Here is a 17,439-nt window from a genome sequence, read left to right on the forward strand (position 1 = left end):
ATGTGGGATATTCAATCTACACATTGGCTCGTTTTGGTTCGACTCGATCTGAAGCTCGACCCAAATTCGAGTCGAGATGGAGATTTATCACTGCTTCTGATGAATATAACTGAGTTCAAAAGTATAAGTTCATTTCCGTATGGAAATCACAACGAAAAAACGAGGGTGTGAATACATAGGTATGAAATATTGTATCATTAAGTGTTTCAATATATCTTACTTTTTCCTACACTTAATACCATTTTAACATGTATTATTATATTTACCAGAAGGAAAAACGTATCCCAAATACTACGCTTGGCCGGGAGGTTCCAACCAGCAACTTTAGTTTACTGTTTTCCGAAGATACTCAAAATTAGACATCTATTTGTTCGCATCAAAACAGCCATAATCGTATCGTTCAATCTGTTTGGAATATGGTATATGCATTTATATCTGTAAACTCAGTTTAACTGTCTATTCATTATACAGCTATTCGTATTATTCATATTTCTCTGTTAAAACTGTTTTTAATGTTATTATTATATTTCTCACACCATTTTAAGATTTCTTTCGCGAGTTGTTGACCAATTCCATCCCAATAATAGGCGTGTCGTGCATGTAACCAATTTCATGTCAGATACGTACTTTCACCTATTAATTCATTCGTACAGCTCAGAGGATTGGTAAATATTTATAGGTCTACAACAATAATTCTTTATGGCAGTTGGAATTCTATTCTGTAACTCGAACTAGCAGGCGAGTATATATCCCGACCTCTAGAAGGAAGGCGATGGACTCGACACATCACGCCTGTACTTTACGATCTCTTGGTTCTCCTCATGTGTCTACTGTGGCGGAATATACGAGATTAGTAAACGAAGCCCTGTTAGAGCCATCAAGGACGTCCAGATACTTAAGTTAAGCTTTTTCTTTCTCTAGTAGTAAGCAGACAGCTTTGCAAGAGCTTGGTCATGCTGGGTTACGTGGCCGTGTTGCTGACATGAATTAAAAGCTCACAGACGAATACAACATTTACCGTCTCGCCTTTGGTCGTGCTAATGTGCTACTGGGAAAACGTAGGTTTTTCAGATGAACCCATATTGACAACATCAAATGAGGGTCGCTATTGTGTGTTTCGTTCGAGATGCACACCTTATGATCCTGGATATGTGACTACTTGCAATCGCAGTGACCATGTATCTATTTCTGTTAGGGTTGGGTTTCTAGTCGCAGTGCATGACAGCTACACAGAATTGGAGGACATCTGGACAGTGATCAGTACTTAGTATTATCTGAAATATCATCGTACCATCAGTACGAGTACTTCACCCCGAATGTGTAACTCAGTTCCAGCAAGACCAATTGCCAATACATACTTCTCGTGATATTCAGAAATAGTTCGCAGGACAGCCTGATATTGCTTCAAATGAATAGATTATGCGAGCAGAGGTGAAGCGTCCTCGAAGCGACAGTTGACCTGAGTCAAATAGACCAAAAACTCGCGATGACATGTCAGACCTTGTTTGAGAGACAGAACTGGAGGTAGGGGAAAGATATATTTTTGTCACAAATAGAATAGTTTCCATGCCGAGAAGAATGAAGAGTGTAATAAATTCAGAAAGATCTTGGCCACAATATTAATATATCCACCTTAACCCGCCAAAACAGCCCCTTTCAGGGCTACATACAAATTTCTGTAAATATTTATAGCAGTAAACCACACCTTGTATCCGTCTTTTGTGCAATACTACTAACATAAAATTAGCTGCTGCCTCTGATCTAACATGAAAACATAAACCCAATATGAAGAAACACGACTTTGAATTTCTCGATGACAATGATACTTATATATGTTGCAACTGTTGCACTAAACTCGGAATATTGCGAAACACTTATATACACACACACACAAAGCGGGACGCTGAAAGATGCATATAGAAAAGCATATCAGAGAATTAAACTGAAACTCTATGTAAAGACTCTCCGTTGTAAAGAATTTAAGTCTCTTCACGTGATCTTATTGGGTATCGGGAAAATTTGTTCGTCTGGAACCACTATCCGACTTTCGATTGTCTGTTTATACACCTTTTTATCCCTATAAGAATATATTTCAAGAACGTAAATAATATGCTGTTGTGAGAGTATTATGAAGTACACTCTATATAACAGGAGCAAATAAATATACTTCACAATATATTCTTTACTATTACAATATTTCCTTAATTTATATTTAACATTCTCATGTATAATACAGGAGTACTGTAACCACGTATCTCAGTTGTTACATTTTATGTTACAAATGTTATATATGCCAATTGTTATATATATATATATATATATATATATGTATATATATATATATATATATATATATATATATATATATATATATATATATATATATATATATATATCTTGTTGAGGGATTGAAGTTAGATAAATTTTATTTTCAAAATTTTTAAGAATTGGATCGAATAAACAAAATGAATGTGCAAGAACTAAATGACAAAACTCAAAGATAAGTAATTGCATTATTAGGATAAGGAAATAAATTACAAAATTATGTTGTCTATGGTTTGGTTGTGTCAGATGTAAGTACACATGTATTAATGTGCAATGTGGTGATTACGAAGAAAAACACATAAATAATGCTGTGTCACAAATTCTGAAAGAATAAGTTGTAATGTTTATGTTTGTCAATTGTCAACATCAACATAAAATTTTAGGATGTGACAAAATTGTCAGATTACGGAGATAGACGTCTGGAGATTTTGTCTATTTGATGATCATTGCAGAAATGTTAATTTTGGCAATGAGACAGCAATCACGTGGAGAAATGTGAAGCAAGGTCGTAGTCTGGAGAGTAACTAGATTGACATAAATACTCTAGGAAATTGAGATCATGATGATTCGAAGATCATCATCATTCAGAGGACATTCGGCGAATCGACGGAGAGAAGTCTCAGACTGTTAGTCGAAGAAGAGACTCGCAATTCAATCTTTTGTTATTGAATATTTCGACGAGATTTACTTTAAGTTCATTCATTAGCTATGGTCAACTAGTTCGTAATAGAAGTACTATAGCCGTTCTACAGTGAAACATTGTAGCAATATTTTTATCGTAGAAGTTGGAGTTTACTCTTTTGCACCTTGAGCTTCATTAGAGACTACATCGACAGCTACCCAGAAGGTATATGTTTGTTATTTGTTTTACATCATCAAATAGAGAAATCAATCAGACTCATTAAGTTGTGATCTGGAAATGTTTGGGCATCCTACACATAACACAGTACACTATCACTCCACGGTTGATGATTGAAAATACAATGAATCTAAACCTTACTCGTCTTGTGTTTACTTTTTGAAATTAGTAATAGAATTTCCCTGACATTATAGAAAATGTTAGGTGAACGACCTTCCTGTTATTTTGAGCTGCGTACATGCTTTTAAAGGCACGACACGAGGGGTTGACATGGTGGAGGCGTTTCTTGGTTCGATTCCCGGACAGTTCATAGCTGTATATTGTTAAATTACTCACCATTGGTATGGTGAAAACGACCCTTGGTTTGATTCCCGGAAGAATTAGAAGTGTAAGATAAGTTGTGATGGATATAGAAATCTATTAGTGATATTTTATTTTATTTTATTAGACGAGGTTAAGGTTAATTAGTATTGTGTGCTGTTAGTTATATAGAGAAATAAGACATTAATAGTTATAGTTTTGTACGGAAAATAGATATAATAAATGAATACAGGAATTATTAAGACTCGTGCACAAAAAGCTAATAAAGGAATACCATTAGAAATATATAATTTATTTGAGGTTAAAACTCCGGAGAGAAGGAAACGAGAAACCCATAATACAAAACATAGAGACCCCGAAAGTAGTATTTCAAGAAGGTCTAGTTAGCAATTTTCCCTTGAGTCCTGTGCTACACTCATTTACGGAAGACTTTTCGTCTATTTTACAACTAGATACAGACAGAAAACTTGTTTTAATAAAAGAGTATAATCTGTAGAAGTTAATAATACCAATAATAAAGAAAAAGAATCAGAGGTTGAAAATAAGACAGAAATGGCTTCGAACGTGACGGTGTACGCGGACATTAATAAAATACCGAAGTTCCATTTTCGATCAGACAGTGACATCATCGGATTTTTCGACGAATTCGATGATGCATGGCATATGGCAAGCGTGAGTGAAGAGAAAAGAAAATAGCTATTGCCTAGTGTATTTCGTGGAGACATTGACATAAGTTATTCCTTAAGCGAAAAAATTTAGCAAAGATTACCTATAAACAGTTACAGGGACAAATAATTACCGAATTTACAAAGACAAATGTCACTTTGGACATTGAAGAGAAATTTAGAGAACGTTTGCATCAAGAGGACGAACCTATAATTAATTACGTGCATGACATGCTTGTAATGTGCGAACGATTAGGTTCCAAAATTTCGGATGCGAAAAAGATAGGTATTATTGTTGGTGGTCTCCAACCATATTATATGGAGAAGGTCGGCACGAATGCTTATTCTACAATAGATAAGTTTGTAGAGGACTTACAGAGAGAAGAAAAGAACAAATGTAAAATAGATAAGAGATTAGAAAGAGAGACAGGTAAAATTACTATAAAAGACTTAGTAAAGAAAATCAAGGAACAGGCGGATAGTGAGGATAGCGATTCAGACGAAAGTAAATTGATTCTTAGAAGAGAAATGCGAGGCAAGTTACATACAAACATAAAACTTGAACCACCGAGCTTGACTCAGTTAGCGCAATTAGAAAATAAAATCGAGGAACTACAGTTGACATTATCCCCAAAAGTTAAGGACGATGAAAAACAACCGAGTAAAAATAATGGAGATAGGAGTCAACGATATGAAATAAGCAGAGGTTTTCGAAATCGTGGTACAAACCAATATCGCGGAAATAACAATAGTAATTGGAACAATCAAAATAGAACTCAAAATGGAAATAGATGGAATAATTATAGAGGAAATGGTAATTATCGGGATACTTAATGCGGAAATAGAGCTAATAATTGGAGAAACAATCGGGGCAGGCAGAATAACAGTTGATATAACTGTAATTTTTCTCGACAGATGTGTTGTCATAATTTAGGACAGGGTGAACAACAACCACGCTACGTACAGGTTGTTCCAACTCAGGTAAATTGGACAACATTTTACCAACCTATCGGCAATCAAAATATAAATTAAATATTTCTGTAAATGGGAGAGGCACATTTACAGGGTATAAAAACGGGAAAATTAGAGAAGTAATAGCCTCAATTAGTCAACAGAAAAACATGGTTTATTTAATAGTAGATATTGAAAATAGAGAAGTGAAAGTGTTAATAGATAGCGGTTCGCAAATTTCGATAATGGACGAGAAATTGATTCCACCTACAGTAAGAGTAATACCACAAGAAACTAAAATTAAGGGAGTCACTCGAAATGTGTTGGTTATTAATAAGATGGTAATAGTAAAGTTTAGAGTGTCAAATCAGACTTTTCACTTACCATTTCGGGTAATTAAGAATTTCCCTATCAAATTTTGATCCGGAATGATTTTTTGAGAGCGCAGAATTGCAAAATTGATTATGAAAATAATAAATTATTGGTTCAGAGATTTGGTAAACCTCAGGTACGAAAGGAAACTACTGCTGACACAGTTTCCGTTTCGGACAATGTAGCGATTGGTGTGAAATTTTGCATGAAACCAAAATGGATGTTAGCTCACAAAGTAAAATTAAGCGAAAGGAGCCGAACCGTTGTTGAAGTAAATTTTGTAAATTCGTGGAATGGAAACGAATATTTATTAGAGTCCGATCGGGATTTAGAGAAACAGTTTAATATTTTTATACCACGAGTTTTGTTATCTAAAGAAAATAACAAATTAGAAATTGTTAACCCAGCCAATAAACCAGTTATGTTGATACTCAATTTAAGACTAGGATATGCTGAGGAGTGCAAAATTGAGCAGGAATTGCGAGAAGAAGGGTTATCACCGGAAGAAATTGACAAATTATTAGAAGCACGACAGAATTTAGATAGAGCTCGAATAAAGTGTGGAAGTCAAACTAAACCTGAAATTAGGAAAAGTATTGAAAATTTATGCTATGATTTTGCTGATGTTTTTGCGTGGAAAGAAGATGATTTAGGGATAGTTAAAAATGTTGAATATCATATTGAGCTGGAGACTAGAGCTCCCTTCAGACTCCAACAATATCCCATACCAATAGCGTTACGTGATAAAGTTAAGGAACAAATTAACATATTGCTAAAACAAAATATCATAGAGGAGTCGAACAGTTCATACAATTCGCCCATATTATTTGTTAAAGAGCCATTGGGAGCTATAAGGGCAGTTTTGGACTGTCGTTTGTTGAACCGGCATGTTAGGTACCACAGCATTGGATTACCGCCAGTACACCAGATATTAACGTGTATGGGGGGAAATAAATTTTACTCAACCTTAGACATTAAGGCGGCATATCATATGGTGCCTATTACAAAGGAGACACGTGACTGCATTGCCTTTAATATCCCAGGCGTTGGTGCGTATAGATACAAAGTACTCCCTATGGGATACTCGCAATCGCCCGCAGTTTATACGAAAATAATGGCATTGACGTTAGCGAACATTAGTACAGAGTCTGTATCATACTATATGGATGATATCCTTGTTTACACGAACGAACAGGAGAAAATGGTCTAGGTGTTGAAGTCAATTTTCCAGGGACTAAGACATTACGGACTAAAACTGTCAGTAGAAAAAATGTAAGTTTCTAGAAGAAAAGGTTATAGCATTAGGACATGTAGTAAGTGACGCTGGATATGGAGTTAGCCGAAGATCATTCAAGCAGTTAAAGTTTTTAAACCACCGAAGTCACCCAAAGAATTAAAGTCATTTCTTGGGTTGACGAATTATGTCCGAAAGTTTAGCAAAAATTATGCAGAACATCCTGCAGTGCTTTCTCCACTTTTGAAGAAAGGCTACAAATTTGTATGGAAAGATGAACACCAGGAGGGTTTCTTAAAATTAAAACAAGCGTTGCTGGAGGCACCACTTTTAGCACATTTCCGTGAAGAACTGGAGACATGGGTGTAAACAGATGCTTCAATGAGTTCAATTGGAGCTGTGTTAATGCAAAAACAAAAAGGTGGTGAGTGGACCTCTGTTGCGTATTATAGCAGAGTGTTTAGGCAACAAGAAAAACAAAAACATATAGTAGAGTTGGAAATTCTGGCGGTGGTGGACTCATTTAGAGCGTTTAATTACTCCCTGTTTAATAAAGAATTTGAACTTTGCACCGATTGTCGATGTTTGAAACCTTTGCAAACGACACCAAAATTATCTCCTAAATTACTAAGGTTAAGTCTGGAATTGGCCTAATATAATTACACGCCAATCCATTGCCCGGGGGAAAAGAACCCGAGTGATGTATTGTCGCGTATTACAACAATTAAGCCGACAGAAGATGACATAGAAATAGATGCATTACCGATTAATGTGGATGATCTTCAGGTGAATTTGACGTTTGATGACAACATAAACGTGGGAGATTTACAACAAAAGGATGTATTTTTCGGCCCAATAATGAAAGCAATTGAAGATCCGAATGGGACCGATGTAAAAGCGGAAAAGCAGTCTAGACGGTATACGATAAAGGATGGGAAACTTTATCAACACAGAAAATGGCATGTAGAATGAAATTATTGTTATGTATACCGTTTTCACTTTGGGAACAAATTTTTAGGAATATCCACTGCTCCGTGTATGGCAGCGGTCATTTTTCGTATGGCAAATATTACAAGAGAGCTTTGCGTACTATTTATTTTCCCAATATGAAAAAGTTTTTATGACAAAGTAAAGGAGTGTATTAGCTGTCAAGTCCAGAAGAGGAAATCTGGAAGGACGCAATTTCATGCGCAGACCTACCCTAATTATGCAACATTTCTGTTTGTAACTCTCGATGAAATTGGTCCATTTAAAAGATCGAAGAATAATCGAAATAAATATGTTTTAGTGTTTGTAGACAATGCGACACGGTATGTTATAGGAAGTGCTGTTCCGGCGCTTAGGGCAGAGATTATTGCACATGTAATATTTGAAGAAATAATTACGAAACTCGGGATTCCCGAATTTCTTAATATTGGTAGATTGAGCAGTCACCAAGGCAAAATCATGGAAGAAATGCCTGAGAGATTCGTAATGAATCTTCATTTTACAAATACCGATGCCCAATATACCGTGGGAATTGCGGAACAAGCGATAGGAACCATCCAGCAAATGATGAAACATTATTATAACAAAGAGTTCACGAATTGGGATGAGGTACCCAATATAATTTTTACGATAAATACTCAGATACATGACGGAACGTGTTATTCACCGTATTATTTGTTAACTGGAAAGGAACCCAGGACATTTTTGAAAGAAGATCTGGAAATACCATGTGAACATGTGGACAATGAGACGAGAATGCAAACCATCAGAGAGGCAAGGAAGTTGGCTTATAGGAACCTACAAAAGAAGTTCAAGGCACAGAAGGAACAGATCGAGAAGAAGTATGACCAACCGAGTTTCGAGATCGGTCAGCAAATCTTGATTAAAGAAATGCTACGAGATGGTATTCCGGGATGTTTTGGTGGGAGATATAACATCAGGGGCTCTATATTAGAGAAAATTAATAATAACTCATATAGAGTTAAGTATGAGACAGCGAAAGGCGAAAAGAAGAGGAGGAAGAAGAAGAAGATTACGATTCGGATAGTGATGAGTAAGAATGGAAGTAGGATATGGAGAAGAATGGGATTTTGATTTTTTCAGAAAGAAAATTAGTGAAAAAAACTGTGCCCAACGCGTGTTTATGGGTGACCGGTCCGTAAGGCGGCTGGAGGAAATTCAGATATTTTAGTATTCTGAACCTATAGACATGTATTGGTCAGAGGAATTAGCGATTTTTTTTAATTAGAGAATATAAACCATTAGAGACATTTATATTTTAGACAATTTGACATTGAGTATTCCTCAGGTGTAGCTAGATAAATAAATAAGTAATTAAATAAATAAATACATAAATAAATAACTAAATTAATTGAATAAATTAATAAATAAGAATAACAATAGTAATTCGATAATTTTAATTAATTTCAGAGTTCATTGGGAATTTGATTGAGTATAGAAACAAAAAAATATATAATATGATGAGCAGATTAATGTACAAAATAAACATGTAAATCTAATGGGGAATTGGTCTGAGAAGATACTAAATCTTTCAAGGCACATGCAAGAGCTTCATAACCTTACAGAAAATTTGCTAAAACTAAAAGTTGAAACTGCTGTTCCACAACTTGTTGTTACGACAGAATACATAACATATATAATTTTTGAAATAATGGTCGTATTAATATTAAAGATAGTAGCATTAATAGGGTTGTACTGTCGACTTTACATAGCGATTAGAAATTACAAATTGCAAAAAGAAGATGCATAAGACATAATAACAATAATAACAATAATAATAATAATACATAATAATAATAATAATAATAATAATAATAATAATAATAATAATAATAATAAATATAATAATAATAATAATAATAAGATAAGAAACACCTGAGGAAATACATTAATTAAAGTAATTCTAAAAAAGAATGGAAAAAATAAAAACAAATAAAATCCCGTACTTACCTATCAGCTAGAATGAAGTTGAATAAGGGGGTTTCGAATCTAGAGACACAAGGCGAGAAGCGTAGCCGGTAAGGAATAAAACGGACGCGGAGTGACGATCGATGGTTAGAAGTTAAGAATAGTTAAAAGAACATAGTTAAGTATAGTAATAATAGATAATAGACAAATATGACTCTAATAGACAAAGTAGTAACTCGATAACAATAAACAGAAAATAGGAAAACTGGGAAATAGAACATCAAAAAGAGGAAAGTGAGTTTAAAAGATCTATGATTTGTAATTTTAAATACATAGTGGTAAGCAAAAGGAAATAGATACTGTAAAATAGTAATAATAAAGACTGAATAGGATAAATTCAGCCATGAAATATTTTTATAAATATAAATGAATATTGTGTATACACGAGAAAATAGGTTAAGTGATTTTTAAACTAGCTGGTAATATTGTATCTCAGTATAGTAATATTATATATGTATAGAAAGAGAAAATAAATAATAATAAATGTAAGTAGGAAAATAGAAGAATAGAATACATTAATACGTTATTTTAGATTAATATGTTAAATTGTTTAAGTTTAATAGGAAGATAATAACAGAGGATGTTAGGATGCTTTAAAAAGCTTGGATGCACGTTAGGCTATAGTGACCTTGATATTGAGAGGAAATCCTCCGAAATTCCGAAGTCATACGGACGAGAACGAGAAGGCACGAAGTTATGTCAGGTAGTCGCGAGCCATCAAGATGGCTGAAGGCTGGGGGACGCGCATCTCCTCGCTGCGTGCGAGAGAGAGGAAGCTAACAGTAGGATTGAAAGCACGAAAAGCATGCGTTAGATGAGAGAATTAAAGTTAAATAATTGGTTATCTGGAATTATACGGAATAATTAATAATAGTTAAGTTAGTGTACTAGATACCTAAATACGAATTTAAAATAAAAGCTTTTGTACTAATACAGCAACAACAATATAGCGTAGAATGCAAGTTTAAAAAAAACGACGGAAATTAAAGATGTACTTCAAGATACAATTTTAGTAAGATGAGAAGCTACATATAATAGGATAACGACAAGATAAACATTGTATCAAAAACGCTTAAGTATGCGTAAGGAAATACAATGAAAAGTTAGAACAAGAGAAAAATGCCTATTGTACAATAAACGGGATTGTAATTTTACGTTCTGCTGAATGATAGACAGAAATAAGGGAATAATATTTTAAGTATCTATAATTAGTTGACTATATCATCAAGTCATTAAAGTTTTCGTCCGCTTATTACAGATTATTGGGAATAATGGACAGTAGCACGTTATGCTTTTACATTGCGATTGTCGTACTTGCTATATTAGTAATTGTAATTAGTATGGTTACAGCCTATATTATAGTAAAAATAAGGAATTTAGATAGTAAAAACTGTAAGATGGTTAGTACAAAAAGCGAGACTAATTCTGAAATTGGATATGAAAGACCTATTATTGATCCACCTAGTAAACATTAACTCTCTGTTTATGGAAGAGTGAACAAGAGTAGTCGAAAACACACACACATGTTAACACACGAAGATGTAAAAACACACTCTATTCTTGAAAACATTAATCACAGTAAATCAGATCACAACTCGCAGAGAATGATTATTTCACAAAATACTGATGTAAATAATAGCAAGCAGCATAATGAACACCAAGAAGATATCACTAAACGTATTGAGAATGCAGCAGATTCCACGAGTACGGCCGAACACAATAATTTTTGTTGTTCACAAACTGAGAACGACGTAAAATTACAATCGATGGACATGAACTCAAAATTCAATAAAATTTATGTGATACCCTGTGAGTTATCGATAATATGACCGCGAAATTAATAGAAAACTGCAAATAATCGCGCAAGTGGAATGATGTCGCAACGACTAAAGACGCACAATGCGGACGGAAATAACTCTTGACTTCGTTCAAGGCCAAAGTGTAAAATTCAAACTCAACAAGTTTACAGAACAACGACAGTGTTGCAAAGGACATAATAATGAATTATCATGATTTTATAAGTGGTTATGGTGATATAAAAATTTGGTGACGGTAAAAACAGATAAAATAATTAAGTGTTGGTGAAGGAATGTGTTATATAAATAGTGAAATATTATTTTAAGTGTGTAGAATTATAACTAATAATCGATGCAGTATATCTTTATAATATGAATAAGTGAAGTAAAAACTATGATGACTCTATAAAAATGTGTTAGTTGGAGACAATGCATGGAAGGAACAGAAGGAAATTTCCATGTGTGACTCTGTCTATACATATATATAACTATGAAAGAGCAATGTGTAAAATACTGTGCAAGCATTTAAGAGCTTGTAATATGTAAAACAGCCAACAGATGGCAGGAGAACGTTTGTTTGAATAATGTATATTTTCAATGACGCAAATTAATGCGCGAAATTGTAAATATTTAATCTATGATTTTATATGTTGATTTTATTTTGTTAATATTTTGTTTTTATTTACAACAAAGGAATAAGGTTATAATATATTTGTATCTTTGTATTTGTGTATGTTAGTATTTTCCAATCCCAGGTATCGATTGGATCTGACGCGAAGCACCTTTGAGTTTCAAAGGGGGCCGTGTTGAAGGATTGAAGTTAGATAAATTTTATTTTCAAAATTTTTAAGAATTGGATCGAATAAAGATAAAATGAATGTGCAAGAACTAAATGACAAAACTCAAAGTTAAGTAATTGCAGAATTAGGTTAAGGAAATTAGTTAAGGAAATAAATTAAACAATAAATTAGGTTAAGGAAATAAATTGAATGTTCTCTATGTTTTGGTTGTGTCAGATGTAAGTACACATGTATTAATGTGCAATGTTGTGATTACGAAGAAAATCACATAAATAATGCTGTGTCACAAATTCTGAAAGAATAAGTTGTAATGTTTAGGTTTGTCAATTGTCAACACCAACATAAAATTTTAGGATGTGACAAAATTGTCAGATTACGGAGATAGACGTCTGGAGATTTTGTCTATTTGATGATCATTGCAGAAACGTTAATTTCGGCAATGAGATAGCAAACACGTGGAGAAATGTGAAGCAAAGTGGCAGACTGGAGAATAACTAGATTGACATAAATACTCTAGGAAATTGAGATCATGATGATTCGAAGATCATCATCATTCAGAGGACATTCGGCGATTCGACGGAGAGAAGTTTCAGACTGTTAGTCGACGAAGAGACTCGCAATTCAATCTTTTGTTATTGAATATTTCGACGGGATTTACTTTAAGTTCATTCATGAGCTATGGTCAACTAGTTCGTTATACAAGTACTATAGCCGTTCTACAGTGGAACATCGTAGCAACAATTTTTATCGTATAAGTTGGAGTTTACTCTGCTGCACCTTGAGCTTCATTAGAGACTACATCGACAGCTACCCAGAAGGTATGTGTTTCTTATTTGTTTTACACCATCAAATAGAGAAATCAATCAGACTCATTAAGTTGTGATCTGGAAATGTTTGGACATCCTACACATAACACAGTACACTATCACACCACGATTGATGATTGAAAATACAATGAATCTAAACCTTACTCGTCTTGTGTTTACTTTTTGAAATTAGTAATAGAATTTCCCTGACATTATAGAAAATGTTAGGAGGACGACCTTTCTGTCATTTTGAGCTACGTACATGTTTTTAAAGGCTCGACAAGGGGGGTTGACAACTGATGAAGTTTAATGTAATTATTTTATATAATTTTTCGTACGTTACGGAAAAAATAATTTGATAAAAAACGAATGAAGCAATTGGAAACCGAACTCTTGACAATACGATTTGGAATCCAACAGCTTACTACTAAGCTCATACATGCACTTTTGATAATCTTCTTCTAGCGATGTATAGCGGACTTACAAGGCAATGAAATTCTTATTCACTGCAACCGCTGGTTTTGTTCAATTTTGATTTTCTTCACTACGTAGGCGAGAAATATATCCTATGTCTTAACATTCATCAGTCATTTGCATACGGAAAGGATATTTTACATATCTAAATTATATTTCATATTTATTATTTATTATTTCTTATTCGTATTAAGCATATACTGAGATTAATGTTTCGAAATGATGCATCATTGAGTACCATATTTCAATCAATATTGCTTTTTATCTACACTTCATAACAAGTATTATTATATTTAAAAGTAAAAATACACAACTGCAAATCTTTTCCCGATTGCAAATGTTGGTTTGTAGGTTCCAACCTGGTTCCCTTTCTTCCGAAGATACCCGATGTTGGGCTTAGAATTTTTTTTCCTGAAAACAACAATAAAGAGTGCTGCCATTCTTTATGGAACAGCATTTACTTTGTAAATTTATTTCTTTAATCCCCAGTTACGTGAAGGACAGTAAAGAGAGAGTTATTCATTCCGGGGCGACTTTAATTTCAACCCATGCTCTCAAGGGAGTGTACTTGGCCCCATGGTTTTTTTCCTATATATGGATGATATTTGCTCGAACTTATCACTTAATCCTAGTGTCCTTCTGCTTTTCGCTGAAGACCGTAAATTATACAGAGAATCTCTCCATGTCTCCATGAATCAATTGTGTTACAGGAGAACATGGATTACCTTTTAGGCTGGTGTAAAATCTTGCACTTGAAAATGAACAGTTAGGAATTGTAATAAGAGTTACTTTGTAAAACAATTTCTGTTCCATCCACATAACGTATAATTGATTTCGCTTTTACAATTTTTCCAGTCACAGGGATCGTGATGTCATCTTTGATTCGAAAGTCACATTCCCTAAAAACAACATCCCAATCTACAAGAATTCCATGGGCATGTTGGGGCTTTTTTTTAACGATTTACTGAACTAAGCACTTTCATCATAATCAACTTTCCTAAAACTATAATAGCAGCCAAGGTCGAAATTCGAACAATGCTCTTGCATATAGACCATAGCACCAAATACACATCTCGTCAAACTTGTCTCAAATCTCAATTTTTTTTATTTATGTACTCTACTTTCGTGCTCTTGCACGTCGAATATTATCTAAGGATCAACCTTTGCGCCATCCTAATACCCAGACTCCGAGAATTCGCAAAAATATCTCTGATCTGAAATTTCATCGTAAAATAGTTAACGGAAACTTCAGAACGGAAACATTACTTCAGGAACTAACTTTACATGTCCCTTCCCACATAAGCCGGAATACCTACCTTTTCCAACTTGCCCACTCTATTTTGGCAATTATACAGAGATTTAGTTTTACAGACTACCGAACTGTTATAATCATTTACTAACTAATGTGGATTTTTTCGAACTACCCGGTATCAGGAACAGCAATTAAGTGATTTCTGAAGAAATAATATTACTCTTGCATCGTTTTTTGACACTTTTTTGTTTTGATGTTATTTTAGTTGTCTTTTTTCTTTTGTCAATATTTTGCTGTGTAAAATGGCGAAGTTATGCTCTTCCTGGGAATTTGTTCAATTAATAGATTTAGTCCTGGAAACATTATTCTAAGTATAGATTGATTATGATATATTCATGGAAATAAACGTGTTAATGACACCTAAAATTTCACAGAACTTACTATAAATATTTCTGTTGAAAATATAGTCATTATCCTACCGTCGTATACCGTCTGTACCGTCTATACCGTCTGTATCGTCGTAAAATAAGTGTGAAACAAGATAAATGATAAGCCCCAAATTTTAAATAGGAGAATTTATATTATTTTATAAATTATATTATTTTAAGATATAACGCATGGATTATTTTTTGCAGATGGAATCATTTAACCTAGCAATTTCAAAAATATAACAAATCAATTCAAGTTTAGGTTAGAAGCTAAACGTTCATACGTGTTTGACAAAATGACGATCAAAGTAATTCTGATAAGGTAGTGTTAAATCAAGCTACTGAAAATGTTAAGATAGTTCGTTCCATAAGAAACAAATGGAACATTATATATGAAACTTTACAAATATCTTTAAAAGGTATCGTAGATTTAAAAGCAATATCCTTATTATGTGTATATAACAATATGGATGCCATATTTTATTTCTAGGTGGCGTAAGAAATGGAAGTATTTAAAACAGTTGCTGTGTTCCTCAGCATTGTCTACTTGACGATATGTGCTCCTTATATTGATGGTAAGTGCGTTTTTACAATCCTGTCAATTTTTACAATCATCATATATAGCGTTCATAATCTAAGGAACAAGTCTTCGGTAGACACAAAATAAATTTATTTAATATCAATATATATTTTAAATCAAACTTGCTGCTGCAACTACGAATACAGACTTTAATTGCTGTATTCGTAGCTGATACTTTTCAAATTTTAAGTAATTTCAAATATATGTAACTAACATGAACACTAACCTGAAAACGAACATCAATTTACTGAAAGCTGTAATTAGTGAAAACAAAATAAATTATATCTATTTGTTTCACTTTTTTTGTTTTGCGTAACATAAAAGCACTTACTTGTGTATGATTGTCCAAATAATGTTTAATGTTACAAAGCAAGTTAAATTTGAATATGGATTTTTAATTTTGAGTTACTTCATGAAAAGCCCTGACGAATTCTCTTACAGGAACAGGACTGCAAGTGAAGTAATTGTAATAATTACCTTACAAGGTTTAGAGAATTTTTTTTTAGAAAATAATTTGAGAACTTCAGTTAGGAAATGAATGATTATAATGATATTATGGATTTATAGTGATATTCTATATTTGTAACTTAAATATTACTTTAGAAAATAGTCGATTCTACTGACGTCATACAGGCTGTGGTTAAAGATTTTGTTCCCTTCCGTAAGAGATCTTCTTAAAGTTCCCCCCGTGGTTTGATGACGAACTAAAGTGCTTACTTCGCAACGAAAAAGTGCATTGAAGCTATGGAAGTATTTTCGCAGTGAATATACTTACAAGAACTTTACAGATATTACAAGACACAGTAAATATCTTATGAAAAGAAAATACGAGCAGTACACTGAGCCCATTACAATTGATACAAGTAATATTCGCAAGCGTTTCTAGACAGTGATAAACAAATAGTTCTCGTATACCGACTGAACTGACCTACAAAAATGCATGTGCAAATGAAAAAGGTCTAAGATTTTTAATGAATATTTTGCTAGTAGCTTTGCTTCGTCCCATCCCACTTCTCCTTCTTTCCCTCTCCCTCTTCACCCTGTTTATTCTTAATCTTAGTCTTGTACCAATACCATTTTGACGTAGACCCAGCAGCGCGTCGTAGGGCCGAAATAAATTTACGCTTGCTTCCTAGGCAGCGTTCCCAATTCACTTTCTCAAAATCTTTCGAATTTATTAAATCGCTGTTTTGTAGAAAGTGTCTTTCCAACTGTTGGAATAGAGCTAATATCACTTTATTCATAATTTAGTAAGAATATAAATGGTGTTTTCTCATATCGACCTATTTCTTTATTATCATCTCTCTCACTCGTTTGTGAAAAGATAATCAAAAACAGGATATTTCAATTTGTTGCTCCATTTATAAACTTTTCACAACACGGCTTGTTGCCAGGAAAATCTTGTGTTACTAATTTAACTGTTCTTCTCTACGATGCTGTGGACAGAATCTCAGTAAATTCTCAACTCGACATTTTGTATTTGGACCTAGCTAAGTCTTTCAATTCCTTTCCACACTATCTTCTTGTATAACAACTTAATTCTAGATTCAATTTGCATGGCAAATTACTTAGTCTTCTTTAAACCTAGCTCCGTAATAGG

General features: G+C 33.6%; 1 long non-coding RNA gene across 4 annotated transcripts in view; it reads left to right on the forward strand.

The window, feature by feature from the left end:
- The window catches only part of LOC145683318 (uncharacterized), a 456,400-nt gene that overhangs the window by 276,786 nt on the left and 162,175 nt on the right, over positions 1-17,439 (forward strand). For all 4 annotated transcript variants that reach the window (XR_014131036.1, XR_014131035.1, XR_014131033.1 and 1 more), the window contains one exon: positions 15,750-15,834. This is a non-coding gene — a long non-coding RNA (uncharacterized LOC145683318). The remainder of the gene's footprint in view (positions 1-15,749; positions 15,835-17,439) is intronic.

The sequence above is a fragment of the Thermobia domestica genome, chromosome 4 (assembly GCF_964235325.1).
Source record: "Thermobia domestica chromosome 4, izTheDome1.hap1.1, whole genome shotgun sequence".
Lineage (NCBI taxonomy): Eukaryota > Metazoa > Arthropoda > Insecta > Zygentoma > Lepismatidae > Thermobia > Thermobia domestica.